Below are 15,306 nucleotides of genomic sequence, written 5' to 3' on the forward strand. Positions count from 1 at the left end.
GCGCAGTGAGTGTATTACACAGTAATCTAATATAAAAGCGCGGTTATCTGGGAAATTATTTTCCAGTGTCAGTTGGCGCTGGGCGTGTGCTGGCATACTCTCTCTCTGTCTCTCCAAAGGGCATTATTGGGGAACTGTCTCCTTATAACTATATCCCTGTGTGTGTGGGGGTGTTGGTACGAGTGTGTCGGCATGTCTGATGCGGAAGGCTCAGCTAAGGAGGGGGTGGAGCAGATGATTGTGGTGTCGCCGTCGGCAACGCCGACTGACGATTGGATGGACATGTGGAATGTTTTAAATGCAAATGTGACCTTATTACATAAGAGATTGGACAAAGCAGAGTCCAGGGAAAGAGCAGGGAGTCAATCCACGGCTTCGGCTGGGACACCGGGTCCTTCTGGGTCTCAAAAACGTCCCCTATCCCAGATAGCAGACACTGATACCGACACGGACTCTGACTCCATTGTCGACTACGATGAAGCGAGGTTGCACCCGAGGGTGGCAAAAAGTATTCATTATATGATTATTGCAATAAAAGAGGTTTTGCATATCACAGATAACCCCTCGGTCCCTGACACAAGGGTGCGCATGTATAAGGAAAAGAAACCTGAGGTAACCTTTCCCCCATCCCATGAACTTAACGAGTTATTTGAAAAGGCTTGGGAAACTCCTGATAAAAAAAACTGCAGATTCCCAAGAGGATTCTTATGGCATATCCTTTCCCAGGAGCAGAAGTCCTCCCCGGCTTCTACTAAATCCACCGCATGACGCTGGGGCTCCACTGAGGGAGTCCGCACCGGTGGGGGCACGTCTTCGACTCTTCAGCCAGGTCTGGGTTCTGTCAGACGTGGATCCTTGGGCGATGGATATTGTATCCCAAGGCTACAAACCGGAATTCGAAGAGGTGCCCCCTCGCCGATTTTTTAAGTCGGCCTTGCCAGCTTCTCCCCCAGAGAGGTAAGTAGTGTTCGCTGCAATTCAAAAGCTGTATCAACAGCAAGTGATTGTCAAGGTTCCCCTAGTCCAACAGGGGAAAGGGTACTATTCGACCCTGTTCGTGGTCCCGAAGCCGGATGGTTCGGTCAGACCCATTTTAAATCTAAAATCCCTAAACCTGTACTTGAAAAAGTTCAAATTCAAGATGGAATCGCTCCGGTCTATGATCTCCAGTCTGGAAGGGGGGGATTTTATGGTGTCACTCGACATAAAGGATGCATACCTTCATGTCCCCATATATCCTCCTCATCAGGCGTACCTCAGATTCGCTGTACAGGACTGTCATTACCAGTTTCAGAAGTTGCCGTTTGGGCTTTCCACGGCCCCGAGGATTTTCTCCAAGGTGATGGCGGAGATGATGGTGCTCCTGCGCAGGCAGGGAGTCACAATTATCCCATACTTGGATGATCTGCTGATAAAAGCAAGAACGAGAGATCAATTGCAGAAGAGCGTGTCGCTCTCCCTGAGAGTGCTACAACAACACGGTTGGATTCTCAATCTGCCAAAGTCACAATTGATTCCAACGACTCGACTCATTCCTAGGCATGATTCTGGACACGGAACAGAAGAGGGTTTTTCTCCCGGTGGAAAAAGCCCAGGACCCCCAGACCATGATCAGAGACTTGCTAAAACCAAAAAGAGTGTCTGTTCATCAATGCACTTGAGTTCTGGGGAAAATGGTGGCAGCCTACGAGGCCATCCCCTGCGGCAGGTTTCATGCAAGGACGTTTCAGTGGGACCTCCTGGACAAGTGGTCCGGGTCCCATCTACTAATACATCAGAAGATAAGCCTGTCCCCCCGGGCCAGGGTGTCTCTACTGTGGTGGCTGCAAGGTGCTCACCTTCTAGAGGGTCGCAGGTTCGGCATTCTGGACTGGGTTCTGGTGACCACGGACGCGAGCCTCCGAGGATGGGGAGCAGTCACACAAGGAAGAAATTTTCAGGGGCTATGGTCAAGCCAGGAGGCTTGTCTACACATCAACGTACTGGAATTGAGGGCCATATACAACGGCCTACGACAAGCGGAGGATCTTCTTCACGACCTACCGATTCTGATTCAATCAGACAACGTCACAGCCGTGGCTCATGTAAATCGCCAAGGTGGGACAAGGAGCAAAGTTGCAATGGCGGAAGCCACCAGGATTCTTAGCTGGGCGGAAAATCACGTAAGCGCTCTGTCAGCGGTCTTCATTCCGGGAGTGGACAACTGGGAAGCAGACTTCCTCAGCAGACACGATCTCCATCCAGGAGAGTGGGGACTTCATCAAGAAGTTTTTTGGGGAATTCCTCACATAGACATGATGGCGTCACGCCTCAACAAGAAGCTTCGGAGGTATTGTGCCAGGTCAAGGGACCCTCAGGCAGTAGCGGTGGACACCTTGGTGACACCTTGGGTGTTTCAGTCGGTCTATGTGTTCCCCCTTCTTCCTCTCATCTCAAAAATATTGAGAATCCTAAAACAAAAAGGGTGAAAACAATACTCATTGTTCCAGATTGGCCTCGAAGGGCCTGGTATTCAGATCTTCAGTAGATGCTCACAGAAGATCCGTTGCCTCTTCCTCTCAGGGAGGACCTGTTGCAACAGGGGCCCTACGTGTTCCAAGACTTACGGCGGTTACATTTGACGGCATGGCGGTTGAACGCCGAATCCTAGCTGGGAAAGGTATTCCGGAGGAAGTCATCCCTACTCTGATAAAGGCTAGGAAGGAGGTGACGGCAAAACATTATCACCGTATCTGGAGGAAGTATGTTTCTTGGTGTGAAGCCAAGAATGCTCCTATGGGAGATTTCCATCTGGGCCGTTTTCTACACTTTCTACAGACAGGAGTGGATATGGGCCTAAAATTAGGCTCCATTAAGGTACATATTTCGGCCCTATCTATTTTCTTTCAGAAGGAATTGGCTTCTCTCCCAGAAGTCCAGACTTTTGTAAAGGGAGTACTGCACATCCAGCCTCCTTTTGTGCCCCCAGTGGCACCTTGGGACCTTAACGTGGTGTTACGGTTCCTGAAGTCTCACTGGTTTGTACCTCTTCAAACGGTTGAATTGAAATTTCTCACTTTGAAGGTGGTCATGTTGTTGGCCTTGGCATCTGCAAGGTGGGTGTCCGGATTGGCGGCCTTGTCTCACAAGAGCCCCTATTTGACCTTCCATGTGGATAGAGCAGAGTTGAGTACTCGTCCTTTATGCCAAAGCTCCCGCCCGGTCTGGAGCTTTGGTATAAACCCCATGGTCCTTACCGGAGTCCCCAGCATCCTCTAGGACGTAAGAGAAAATATGATTTTAAACCTACCGGTAAATCTTTTTCTCCTAGTCCGTAGAGGATGCTGGACGCCCGTCCCAGTGCGGACAAAATCTGCAAGGCTTGTATATAGTTGTTGCTTACATAAGGGTTATGTTACAGTTGATATTAGTCTTTAGCTGATACTGTTTTGTGTTCATACTGTTAACTGGGTGCGTATATTCCAGTTTATACGGTGTGGATGGTGTGGGCTGGTGTGAATCTTGCCCTTAGATTAACAAAATCGTTTCCTCGTATTGTCCACCTCCTCTGGGCACAGTTTCTCTAACTGAGATCTGGAGGAGGGGCATAGAGGGAGGAGCCAGTGCACACCCATTCTAAAGTTCTTTATAGTGCCCATGTCTCCTGCGGAGCCCGTCTATACCCCCATGGTCCTTACGGAGTCTCCAGCATCCTCTACGGACTAGGAGAAAAAGATTTACCGGTAGGTTTAAAATCTTATTTTTTTCTGCTTCATGTTTGCAGAAGTACAATGAAAACAGATGGTATATCATTTACGCGCCATGAATAAGTCATGATTTTTCGTTTGTTTTTTTTCCATTATCTACTGTCTAACAAATGTTTAGATTGCTGGATACGAGTTGCGGATCATTTGCCTCTTTATCAAAAGAAATACATCATTTTCTAAGATCTAACCATAAATGTCCGGAGTAGTTTTCAAAACGATCTACCTGTGTAGCTGTATTCTAAATAATATTACTATAGACTGTAAGAGGAATGTACCATCGGCAGATTGTTCATATGACATTTATATTACTACTTTATACTAATTTATTTACCAGTAATATCCTCGTCTTTCTTTATAATGCAAAATACGTATGTTATGGAGGACTATATTCATTGCTGGAGAGGGGGAGTGTTAATTGGTTCCGGTATGAATAGTCGACCATGTTATGGTCGACAGTCATTAGGTCGACCACTATTGGTCGACATTGACATGGACACGTGGTCGACACATGAAAGGTCGACACATGAAAAGGTCGACGTGAGTTTTTTTTACCTTTTTTTTTGTGTCGTTTTTTGCGTAAAGTGACTGGGAACCCCAATTAGTGCACCGTGTCCCCTCGCATGGCTTGCTTCGATCGCCATGCTTCGGGCATGGTGCCTTCGCTCCGCTACCGCTTTGCTCGGCACAGATTACCGTTCCAATCGTAAAGTATGGAAAAGTTCCCCAAAAGAAAAAAACGTTAAAAAACTCATGTCGACCTTTTCATGTGTCGACCTTTCATTTGTCGAACATTTTCATGTGTCGACCATGTCAATGTCGACCAATAGTGGTCGACCTAATGACTGTCGACCATGTGAACGGATACCGTGTTAATTATGCAATTGAAATTGATGAAGCGACATATACAATATTTACTCTCATGTTCTCTGTTAAATGTGCCTATTTTCTTAGAGAGAAAGAAAAGACCCCTACAAATTATAATACAGTGTATTTAGGGACAGTATAATAAAATATAGCAGTACTTCTCACGAGGTTGAAAATAGCTCTTTTGGAGCAATAACAATACATGGGGCTCATTTATCAACGAGTAATAAAACTCAATGTTATTAAAACTTGTTGCGTTTGATGCCAATCAGCCCCTGTCATGTGTTCAGCTCCAAACTGTCTTGTGTTTGAAAAATGACAGTTGGGTGCTGATTGGTTGGGGCACCATTTATTATTCACAATGAGTTTTCTCCTACGTCCTAGAGGATGCTGGGGACTCCTTAAGGACCATGGGGTATAGACGGGATCCGCAGGAGACATGGGCACACTATAAGACTTTTACTGGGTGTGAACTGGCTCCTCCCTCTATGCCCCTCCTCCAGACCTCAGTTAGACTCTGTGCCCAGGAGTGACTGGACACGCACTAGGGGAGCTCTACTGAGTTTCTCTGGAAAGACTATATGATAGGTTTTTTATTTTCAGGGAGACCTGCTGGCTACAGACTCCCTGCATCGAGGGACTGAGGGGAGAGAAGTCAGACCTACTTCTGCTTAGTTAAAGGCTCTGCTTCTTAGGCTACTGGACACCATTGGCTCCAGAGGGTTCGATCACTTGGTTCGCCTAGCTGCTTGTTCCCGGAGCCGCGCCGTCACCCCCCTCACAGAAGCCAGAAGAAAGAAGCCGGGTGAGTATGTGAAGAACAGAAGACTTCAGTGACGGCAGAAGACTTCGGTAACGGAGGTACAGCGCGACCGTCGCGCTGTGCTCCATGCTCCCACACACAACGGCACTCACAGGGTGCAGGGCGCTGGGGGGGGTGGAGCGCCCTGGGCGGAAAGTTACTGAGCTTCTAAAAAAGGCTGGCATACAAAGCATATTCGGTGCCGGGGCACCGTGTCCCATACCCTCGCCAGTACACAGCTGCGCGCCATCGCTCCCGCGCCGACTGCTTCAAAGGGTGCAGGGCACAGGGGAGGGCGCCCTGGGCAGCAGTATATACTTTTTTTTAAGGGTGGCTATGAAATATACAGTGGGTAGACACTGTGTAGGGACCCCCCCCCCCCCCCCCCCCCCGTCATAAAGTAACGCTATATTGCTAGCGGGCTGAAGCGCACCGAGAAGGGGTGGGGCTTAGCCCTCACAACACTTTCAGCGCCATTTTCCTCCATGTACCCGCCATAGCAGTGAAAACAAACGTGGGGGGGCACAGTGTTTAGTGTATATTAACAATATAACACTATGTAACTTAAATGGGCTTCTAATACTGTGTGTTGTGCATACATCCCTGTGTGTTCCCTGATCAGAATACCCACTATAGCTCTTTAGTCGACATATGTCGACAGGCATGAGTGCTCTGTCACAAACAGGGGGATCGCTGTCGGCATCGCCGACGCCTGTTGGTTCTGGATGCAGTAGAGGCAGTGTCAGCAGGTCGGTAGTTGTTTGCTGGTCAAAGGTAAACACTGTATGGGAGACACAGTGGTATGAGGGTGACCCTGTCGGCACCAACTGTTATTGCTGAGTGTAACTTAACATGCTGTAACTGCCTTATGCCTGTATATATATTTTTATGTATATGTAGGGTTCGGTTCCTTGGGCCTGTAGCTCGAGCACAGATATGGCAGTAGGTGGGGGGAGTGTTATAAAGATTATATATGTATACTTCCCTCGGACCTCTCGGGGTCGCCAGATGGTTATTTTGCCTGGTTACCACTCCCTGTTGTCGACGAATACTAGGTTTTCTGTCGACCATAAGGTTTCCTGTTTGATCCACAGCTGGGGCTTTCAGTACATGGTCATACACATTCAGAACACATCAATGTCACTAGGGATCCTACGGTTCCGGACTATCCGCTTATATGTATGATAGATAGATAGATAGATATATATATATATATATATATATATCATCACATGTCCACGCAATCACATAGACAGGACCAGCACACTGTAGTTTTTGTCTTGACAAAAACTACAGTGTGCTGGTCCTGTCTATGTGATTGCGTGGACATGTGATGATATATTTACCTGCTTGACCGGACACCTGGACTATACCTCTGAGAGTGTCAGTGCGGCTTCCCGGATTCTCATTCTGTGATAATCTTATATATATATATATATATATATATATATATATATATATATATATGAACAATGTGCGGACCGGCACTCCTCCTGCTGGACTCAGTTGCTCCGGTGCCTCCAGAACATGTGTAATGTAAACGAGCTCGTTTATATATATATATATATATATATATATATATATATATATGGGATATGTGTGTATTACATTATGATTTATAATGAATGCTGAAGTAAAATATTCTTTCTCATGTGCTGGTCGCTTTGTTGATAAAGCCCTAGGTCGGCCGTGACGAGCAGATCTTCACGAGGAGTCCGAATGATTATTCTTTTCCCGCTGCGGATAGAATACTGTGGAAGTCAACTCCTGGTTGACACGGGGCCCTGTCACAAAGGATCGTACACAGGAAGCTAAGTGTTATTTTATTTCTATGCTTTGGAGTTATTGGGATTACATGCACATGGGGGAGTGTTTATATTCGGAAAAGCATCCGATAGTATTAACCTAAAAAAAGTAGGGAGGTTTCTTATGTTGAGTTTTCTCTATAACATGACAAGAAATGCTGCTGCTGACTCAGAGTTACTCGAGTGTTTCCCTGAGACGGTGTACCGCCGTGTGGGGAGGCCTCAGTTCACTCGCTCTCGGCGGATACCACTGGTAAGGCTAACTTCGTGAGTTAGATTCCCTCACACCGGTTGGTGACGCATTCTGTTGTGGGATGCAGTCATTTTAACCGGTTTGATACCGTTCTTTTTTCCCTTTCGGGGCAGATTGTGGAAGGTGAAAAGGTAAGAATTCTGCAGCCTTGTTAGGTTCGCAGAAGCGGATGTAGTTTTCTGTTTCTACCACATCCACCGTATGTCGCTGGGTCTATCTGGCTGGAGCCCACTCCGGTGGGACCTCGTCTACTACTCTTCAGTCAGTCCGGGAATGGACTTGGACCTGTGAGTTAAAAATAGAATCCATAGGGGCACATGCTGCAGTTTACAGATGATTCCCCTCACTGTTTTTTCAAATAGATCTTACCGATTCCCCTCTGGAAGGGGAGGAAGTATGCAACGCCATACCAGAGTTGCGTCGGGATCAGGACATTGTCCTGCTGTCCCTGTAAAAAAGAAACAATGATTTCTACTTATGAAGGGAGCACCAGCACGTAAAGGTAGAAAAGGGGTTAAATGCGTTTTTCTCCACATTCAGCTTACCTGGGTTGATATCCAGGATTGTCTTTGCCATTTCACCGGAGTGATGGCAGTATGATGGGTTTCTTTCAATAGTAAGAGCCATTGTTATTCTGTACTGAGACGCTCTCCTGTTTAAGGCGACGTCAAGAAACAAGTGGTGCAAATCGTGGTTTCTCTCTGACTGTTCTTCAACACAGGGAATGACTGTTGTTCCCAACGACGCAGATGTCGGAGGTGGGTATCAGAGTAGATACTGAACGGTTGAGGTTCTGCGTTTTCCTGTGGAAAGAGGTCTGAGGATCCAGAGTCGGATCAGATTTGCAGTGACAATCCATCAATAGGTTCCGTTGATGAAGAAGATGGTGCGGCCTCAGAGGCTTCTCGGCGAGCAGGTCAAATGCCAGAGTGGTTTTCACGGGGCCAGTTGAAAATGGTCCGAGTCTCACCTGCACATGCGCCAGAATATGATCCTAATGGCCAGGATATCGCTCCTGTGGTGTCTGCTCAGTTCTCACATCCTAGGGGGACGAAGGTTCGGAATCCAGGTGGAGATGCTGGTGTCCATTCATGCAGATCTCTTAGACTGGGTAGCAGTCCTTGCAAGGGAAGCATTTCCAGAGGAAAAGGTCAAGCTAGGATGCTTGTCTGCAATAAGCTTTCTTGAATGCAGAGCTATTTTCAGTGAACATAAGCTTAGTGATCTGCCCGTGTTAATTCTGTCGGAGGACTTGGCAGTAGTGGTGTAAGTAAGCCGCTATGGCTGAACAAGGAGCAAAGCGGCAATGGCAGATGTCGTAAAAGTTTTCTGCTGGGTGGAAAGACTGGTAAACGCTATATTAGCAGTCTTCGTTCCGGATGGGATCGACGGAGAAATAGATTCCTCTGCAGATGCGATCTCCATCCGGGAAAGATACAGTCGTCATCGAGAAGTTTCACTGAAACGAAAAGTCTTTGAGGAGTGCCTCAATTGAACATGTTGGCGTCTCGCCTCAACGAGAGATCTCAGGGATATTGTTCCAGGTCAGGGGGCATTCAAGCTATAGCAGTGGACGTCCTTGGGACACCTTGGGTGTTTTCAGTCGGTTTGTGTGTCCCCTCCGTTTTCACTCTTCTGAAGGTGATAAACGTAAGACGAACAAAGCTTCAGGCGATTCTCATTCTCATTGTTCCGGTCTGAACATGGAGGGCTTGGTATCCAGTTCTTCAAAATTTTACTCATAGAAGATCCTTGGCATCTTCCTCTATGTGAGGAACTGTTACAGCGAGATCCGGGTGTGTATCAAGTCTTACCGCGGCTGCGTTTGACGGCGTGGTGGTTGAACGCCATCTCCTAGCCTGAAAGGGTATTCCCAGTGAAGTCATTTCCACTTTTCTTCTGGCTAGAACAGAAGTAACGGAAAAGCCTTACCACCGTTTTTGGAGAAAATATGTGTCTTGGTGTGTATCCAAGATGCTTACTACGCAAGCTTCGGCTGGGTCGTTCTCCATTCTTTGCAAGCAGGTGTGGGTGCAGGCCTGAAGTTAGGCTCCATTCAAGTGTGGTTTTGGCCTTATAAATTTTCTTTCAAGAAAGAATTGACGACCTTTCCGGAAGTTTGGACCTTCGTGGAAGGAGTACTGCACATCCAACCTCCATTTGTGACCCGTTGGCACTGTGGGACCTTGACGCGGTGTAGAGTTTTCTTGTGTCACTATGATTGGAACCTTTATGAAGGGTTGTGTTAAAAATTCTCTCTTGGAGAGTAGTCCTGCTTTTGGCTTTGTCGTCCGCAAGACGGGTGTCAGAAGTAGTGGCTGGGTCTCACAAGAGCCCGTGTTTGAGCTTCCAGGTGGATAGAGCGAAATTGAGAACTCGGATAATAGTTCTGCCAAAAGTGGTTTAGGTGTTTAGCTGAAACCAGCCTATTTGATGCCTGTGGTTACTTAAGCATTGGCTGATTCAAGGTCTCTCGATGTAGTCAGGGCTTTGAATATTTATGTCGCCAATTTGGCTCAGATTGGGGAAACAGAGGCTCTGTTTGTCCGGTAGGCTCCCAGCATGATTGAGGCGCCTGCGTCTCTGCAGTCTTTTACACGCTAGATCTGTGATCCGATTCGGCGTGCTCGTTCTACGGCTGGATTGCCGTTACCGAATTAGGTGGTGACCCATTCTACTAGGAAGGTGTTTTTTTTCTTGGGCGGATGCCCGAGGAGTCTCGGCGGTTCAACTTTGCCGAGCGGATACTTGGTCGGGTTCAAACATTTTGCTAAGCTTTACAGGTTTGATACCCTGGCTGATGGGGACCTCATGTTGCTCAATCGGTGCTACAGACTAGTCCGCACTCTCCCGCCCGGTCTGGAGCTTTGGTATAAACCCCAATGGTCCTTAAGGAGTCCCCAGCATCCTCTAGGACGTAGGAGAAAATAAGATTTTAATACCTACCGGTAAATCCTTTTCTCTTAGTCCGTAGAGGATGCTGGGCGCCCGTCCCGGTGCGTACTGTGTCTGCAGTTATTGGTGATGGTTACACTCTTGTGGTGTTTCTTTTCTGTCAGGCTGTTGCTGACGTTGTGCATGCCTTGGCAGGCGGTGTCTTATTATTGGTTGTGTTGACACACTGGTTGTGTTACATATTCTATCAGCATGTGGCTGTGTATTTTTCATGCCGTTGGCTGGTGTTCTATTGAATGCCACGTTATTCGGTTTGTTCGTGGTGTGATCTGGTATGACACTTACCATGTTTAAACAATAAATTCTTTCCTCGAAATGTCCGTCTCCCTGGGCACAGTTTTCTAACTGAGGTCTGGAGGAGGGGCATAGAGAGAGGAGCCAGTTCACACCCAGTAAAAGTCTTATAGTGTGCCCATGTCTCCTGCGGATCCCGTCTATACCCCATGGTCCTTAAGGAGTCCCCAGCATCCTCTACGGACTAAGAGAAAAGGATTTACCGGTAGGTATTAAAATCCTATTTTGTCACTTGTTGATAAATTGGCCCTGATATGTTTTTTGCCAAGTAGAGAACTTATCTGTCTGGCTCAAATAGTGGATGTTGTCAGCCCATTAATTGCAGAGATCACACAACTTATATTAATACACAGGGTCAAATGATCCATAGTATCCTTCACAACAGACCTTAATTACATTTATTAATGTTTTATAGGATTAAAAAAATCAGCTAGATTTTCTGTAAGTGACACCACCTGATGATGTGTAGTTTATTTGATAGAATTAAATATCTGTAAGCTGACAATTATCGATATTGTAATTTATTAAATTGAGGAACCTGTGTTGGTTTTGTTACTTTCCCTCTTTTGTCAGCACTAAAGGAAACTGTATGCCCTGGTTCTAATAGCGTTGCTTCACTTGGATCCACATTACAGGGTTCCAGAAGTGCTAGCAGTCAGGAGAGACCAGAGACTGCCGCACTGTTTAAACATCGTGTTTGGTTTGTAAGACCTGGTTGATGTATGTACTAAATACTTTCCTTATTCCTCCTCTCCTCTAGTTGTTGGAGCTCTTCGTTCATTCGGCCTCCAGTGCCGCCTCTACGTTGAGGACATCTAAATCTACCTATCCTTCCATGACCAATTCCATTATATCCTCTTGTGTGTCTAGCTGTCTTTATACTGTGTCCTCATGGATGTTCCAACGTTACACGAATGCCATCATCCCAACTCCCTCTTAAGCCTAAAAACGCCTTACTCTTCGTGGACAACAAACACTTTTTCCTCAGTGCCTCATGTCTGTTATCTGAATGTCGCCCTTGACTCCTTCCCTACCCACATCTAGCCTCTCTTGCAAGCCTGCCGTTTCAAATATTGCTAGGACCCATGATGGCACCAGAACTCTCCCACTTTGACTACTGTGGCCTCTTTCTATCTGGCCTCCCTTTCCCCCGTCTCTCTCCACTTCAGTTTCTCCTCAACAAGCTGCTAGACCTCACCCGGTTCTTGTTTCTACCTCCCAGGTCTGCTGATATCTTAACCAGCCCCCCTTTTCCATTAAACCTCATGCACCCTCTTTGACAAAGCCCTCCCGTCTCCCTCATCGCCGATCTCATCTCACTCCCTCCTCCCTCTTAAGTCTTCCAATGATCGGCACTTGAATTACTCATGGATACCCATGTATGGCATTTGTCTTTCCCCCAGCCGCCAAACCACACTCTTTAAAACCCCACTTGTTCATCAAAGTCTACTAGTCACCCATCTAACTTTAGTCTGACTGTTCCAGCCTCCCTCTACCCACATGCTCAGTCCATTTTCCCTTGCCTTTAGATTGTAAGCTCTTGTGGGCAGGACCCACTCTTCTCTTGTCTTCTGGACTGCTCCCACTTTGTCCACCTATGTGTCCTTGTAACATGCTTCTTGTATGTTCCGTAAAACACTTGTTTGTTCTGTATCTTGCTAATGGGTTTTTTATCCCTTATTTTAGATATGCATCATTCTTTTTATGCTTCTGTGCCATATGTAATATAGTCTACTTTCTCAGTGTGAGGTACCACACAAGTACTTTGCTTTCTTAGATTATTTCAGAAGTTAAAGCATCCTCATTCTAGAGTGGTGAAAGCAGGGGAAGCCCCCATCCACCCTGGGGGACAAAAGGAGACAGGCTATTCATGTGAACCAATAGCAGTTTATTTACTCCGCCCTCACACATGGTTATAATAAAGATTTTAATCAAAATGATATGTTGCTTAATTTGCAGTACCCTCCGACAAAGTACAGTAATACTACTGCCCACGTTTATTAACACTACAGAGGAAATGCAATACGAGTACACTACAAAAATATAGCCAGGAAATATTTGTGCTATCTTGTCCACACAATTGGATTGAAAATGTCACATTGCTCCTTTCCCTTTATTGCACGGTTATAAATGTCCACTGCAGATTATAGGCACAATTCTTAAAATGAAATCAAGTTATATATGAACCAATCTCTCTGGTTTTGGTTTTCAGTCGAAAATGAAAACTGTGGTGTAAATATTTTGAATGAGATGAAGCAAAGTCTGTGTGACTAAATAGGAATAATACTACTGTATATAGCAAACACATATAGAATGAATGTTCAGATGGCGAGAACGCAATTTTCTGATTAGATAGATAGATAGATAGATAGATATGTTTATATATTAGTAAGGGGGAGAAAGTGTCCAAGCGGTGGGGCATACAGCCACAACATACAGTATGTCACAGTGACCAGCATGTATAGTTGTCTTACATGTTAAATATATCACATAAGTCAAAAGCTACTATTATATCATTATATATTGCCTCACAGCACTGAGGTCATGGGTTTGATTCCCACCATGGCCCTAACTGTGTGGAGTTTGTATATTCTCCCCGTACTTGCGTGTGTTTCCATCGGGTACTCCAGTTTCCTCCCACAATCCAAAAATATACTAGTATGTTAATTGGCTTCTGACAAAATTTACCCTAATGTGAATGTGTGTGCGTGTAAATGTGCTAGGGAATTTAGATTGTAAGCTCCACTGGGGCAGGGACTGATGTGAATATACACATTTGACATGCTGGATGGTTGCGTCTGATGGTCGTCTTGAAAAAGGCCGGTTGTGCCGAAACGTCGACATGGAATTGATGTCTTGGATGCAATAAATAAATCTTTAAAAGTTGTGGATTGGTGAGTGCCCTCTGTTAAGACTGAACAGTCTTATACTACTTTAGTGTGTGTGTGTGTGTGTGTGTGTGTGTGTGTGTGTGTGTGTGTATATATATATATATATATATATATATGTGTGTGTGTGTGTGTGTGTGTGTGTGTGTGTGTGTGTGTGTGTGTGTGTGTATATATATATAAATATATATATATATATATACATATCATACTTCAATCGCCTTCCTTATCCAGAGAAGTCTTGTCCATGTTTACGGTCTTTCTGGAGCTCCATAAATATCAGTGTTCCCTTATGTCATGCCTACCACTACAGTTCTCCTGATGACTCCCTCATGCATGTCTCCGTATTGTCTGGAGGTCACAATAATACAGAGAGCGTTATTGTGACCACCAGACAATACTCTCTGTATTGTCTGGAGGTCACACTAACGCTCTCCATATTGTCTGGTGGTCACAATAATGCTTAATGCGCTATGTATTGTCTGGAGGTCACAGTAACGCTCTTTTTATTGTCTGGTGTGTAGCGGTCACTAATATGCTTTTAGTATTGTGTAGCAGTCACTAATATTCTCTTAGTATTGTGTAGCAGTCACTAATATTCTCTTAGTATTGTGTAGCTGTCACTAATATGGTCTCAGTATTGTGTAGGAGTACAGGGGAGGGGTCCTGGGGTGCACACCGGTAATGAGAGGTGCGACCCTGCGGAGACCTTTCAGTAGAACTGCATACAAAGACAAGGTTGCAGGTGCACAATTCAAACACTACCAATTTATTAATAATAATCATTACAATAAAATTTAGCATTTTGAGCAAGGTTCTTCGCATAGTTATGGCCATAAGTAACGGCTTGCCCACCGCGTCCAGTTGACTTCATTAGTCGGGCAAGTCCATAACATTTTGGGGGGTACAAATCTAGGATGTGGGACACCCCAAAATGAAGCAGCTGAGTGACCCCAGGGCAACACTAAAGTGAAAAAATATATAGTGAAAAAAGTGAAGATAGGTTAGTGAGAGAGGCTGCTGAAAACAGCAGGGATACATTAGTGAGAGGTAACGAGGTGAGAAATAAAATAGTGAGAAGTGAAGGTGGGAAATGAGTTTCATTGAAACAAAACACATATGAAAAGTGTTAATCTGTGTTGCTCCTGAGGCCAAACAGCCACAGCAGTCCAGGGGAACCCACCCCCAATCTGATAATCCGATATACATTTGTGCAGGACTCACCTTGCTCTGTATGCAGTCTAATAAATGTCAGGAAACTAATTAAAACCAGTATATAGGACATAGAAGACATGCAAAGAACTGCAGTGAGCTTTCAGGTCAGACTGACCCCCAAAGACAGAAGCACTCACGCATTGTGCAGAGGAGATAGAGAAGCACCCCCACATCATACAAAGACAGAAGCACACCTGCATTGTGCAGAGGAGATAGAGAAGCACCCCCACATCATACAAAGACAGAAGCACTCCTGCATTGTGCAGAGGAGATAGAGAAGCACCCCCACATCATACAAAGACAGAAGCACACCTGCATTGTGCAGAGGAGATAGAGAAGCACCCCCACATCATACAAAGACAGAAGCACTCCCGCATTGTGCAGAAGAGATAGAGAAGCACCCCGACATCATACAAAGACAGAAGCACTCACACATTGTGCAGAGGAGATAGAGAAGCACCCCCACATCATACAAAGACAGAAG

The 15,306-nt window shown here is 45.7% G+C and overlaps 1 protein-coding gene across 5 annotated transcripts in view; it reads left to right on the forward strand.

Moving 5' to 3' along the window:
- RSU1 (Ras suppressor protein 1) overlaps window positions 1-15,306 on the forward strand; it is a 340,085-nt gene that overhangs the window by 270,121 nt on the left and 54,658 nt on the right. The gene's annotated exons all lie outside the window — the stretch shown is intronic.

This window comes from Pseudophryne corroboree, chromosome 5, assembly GCF_028390025.1.
Source record: "Pseudophryne corroboree isolate aPseCor3 chromosome 5, aPseCor3.hap2, whole genome shotgun sequence".
Classification (NCBI taxonomy): Eukaryota; Metazoa; Chordata; class Amphibia; order Anura; family Myobatrachidae; genus Pseudophryne; species Pseudophryne corroboree.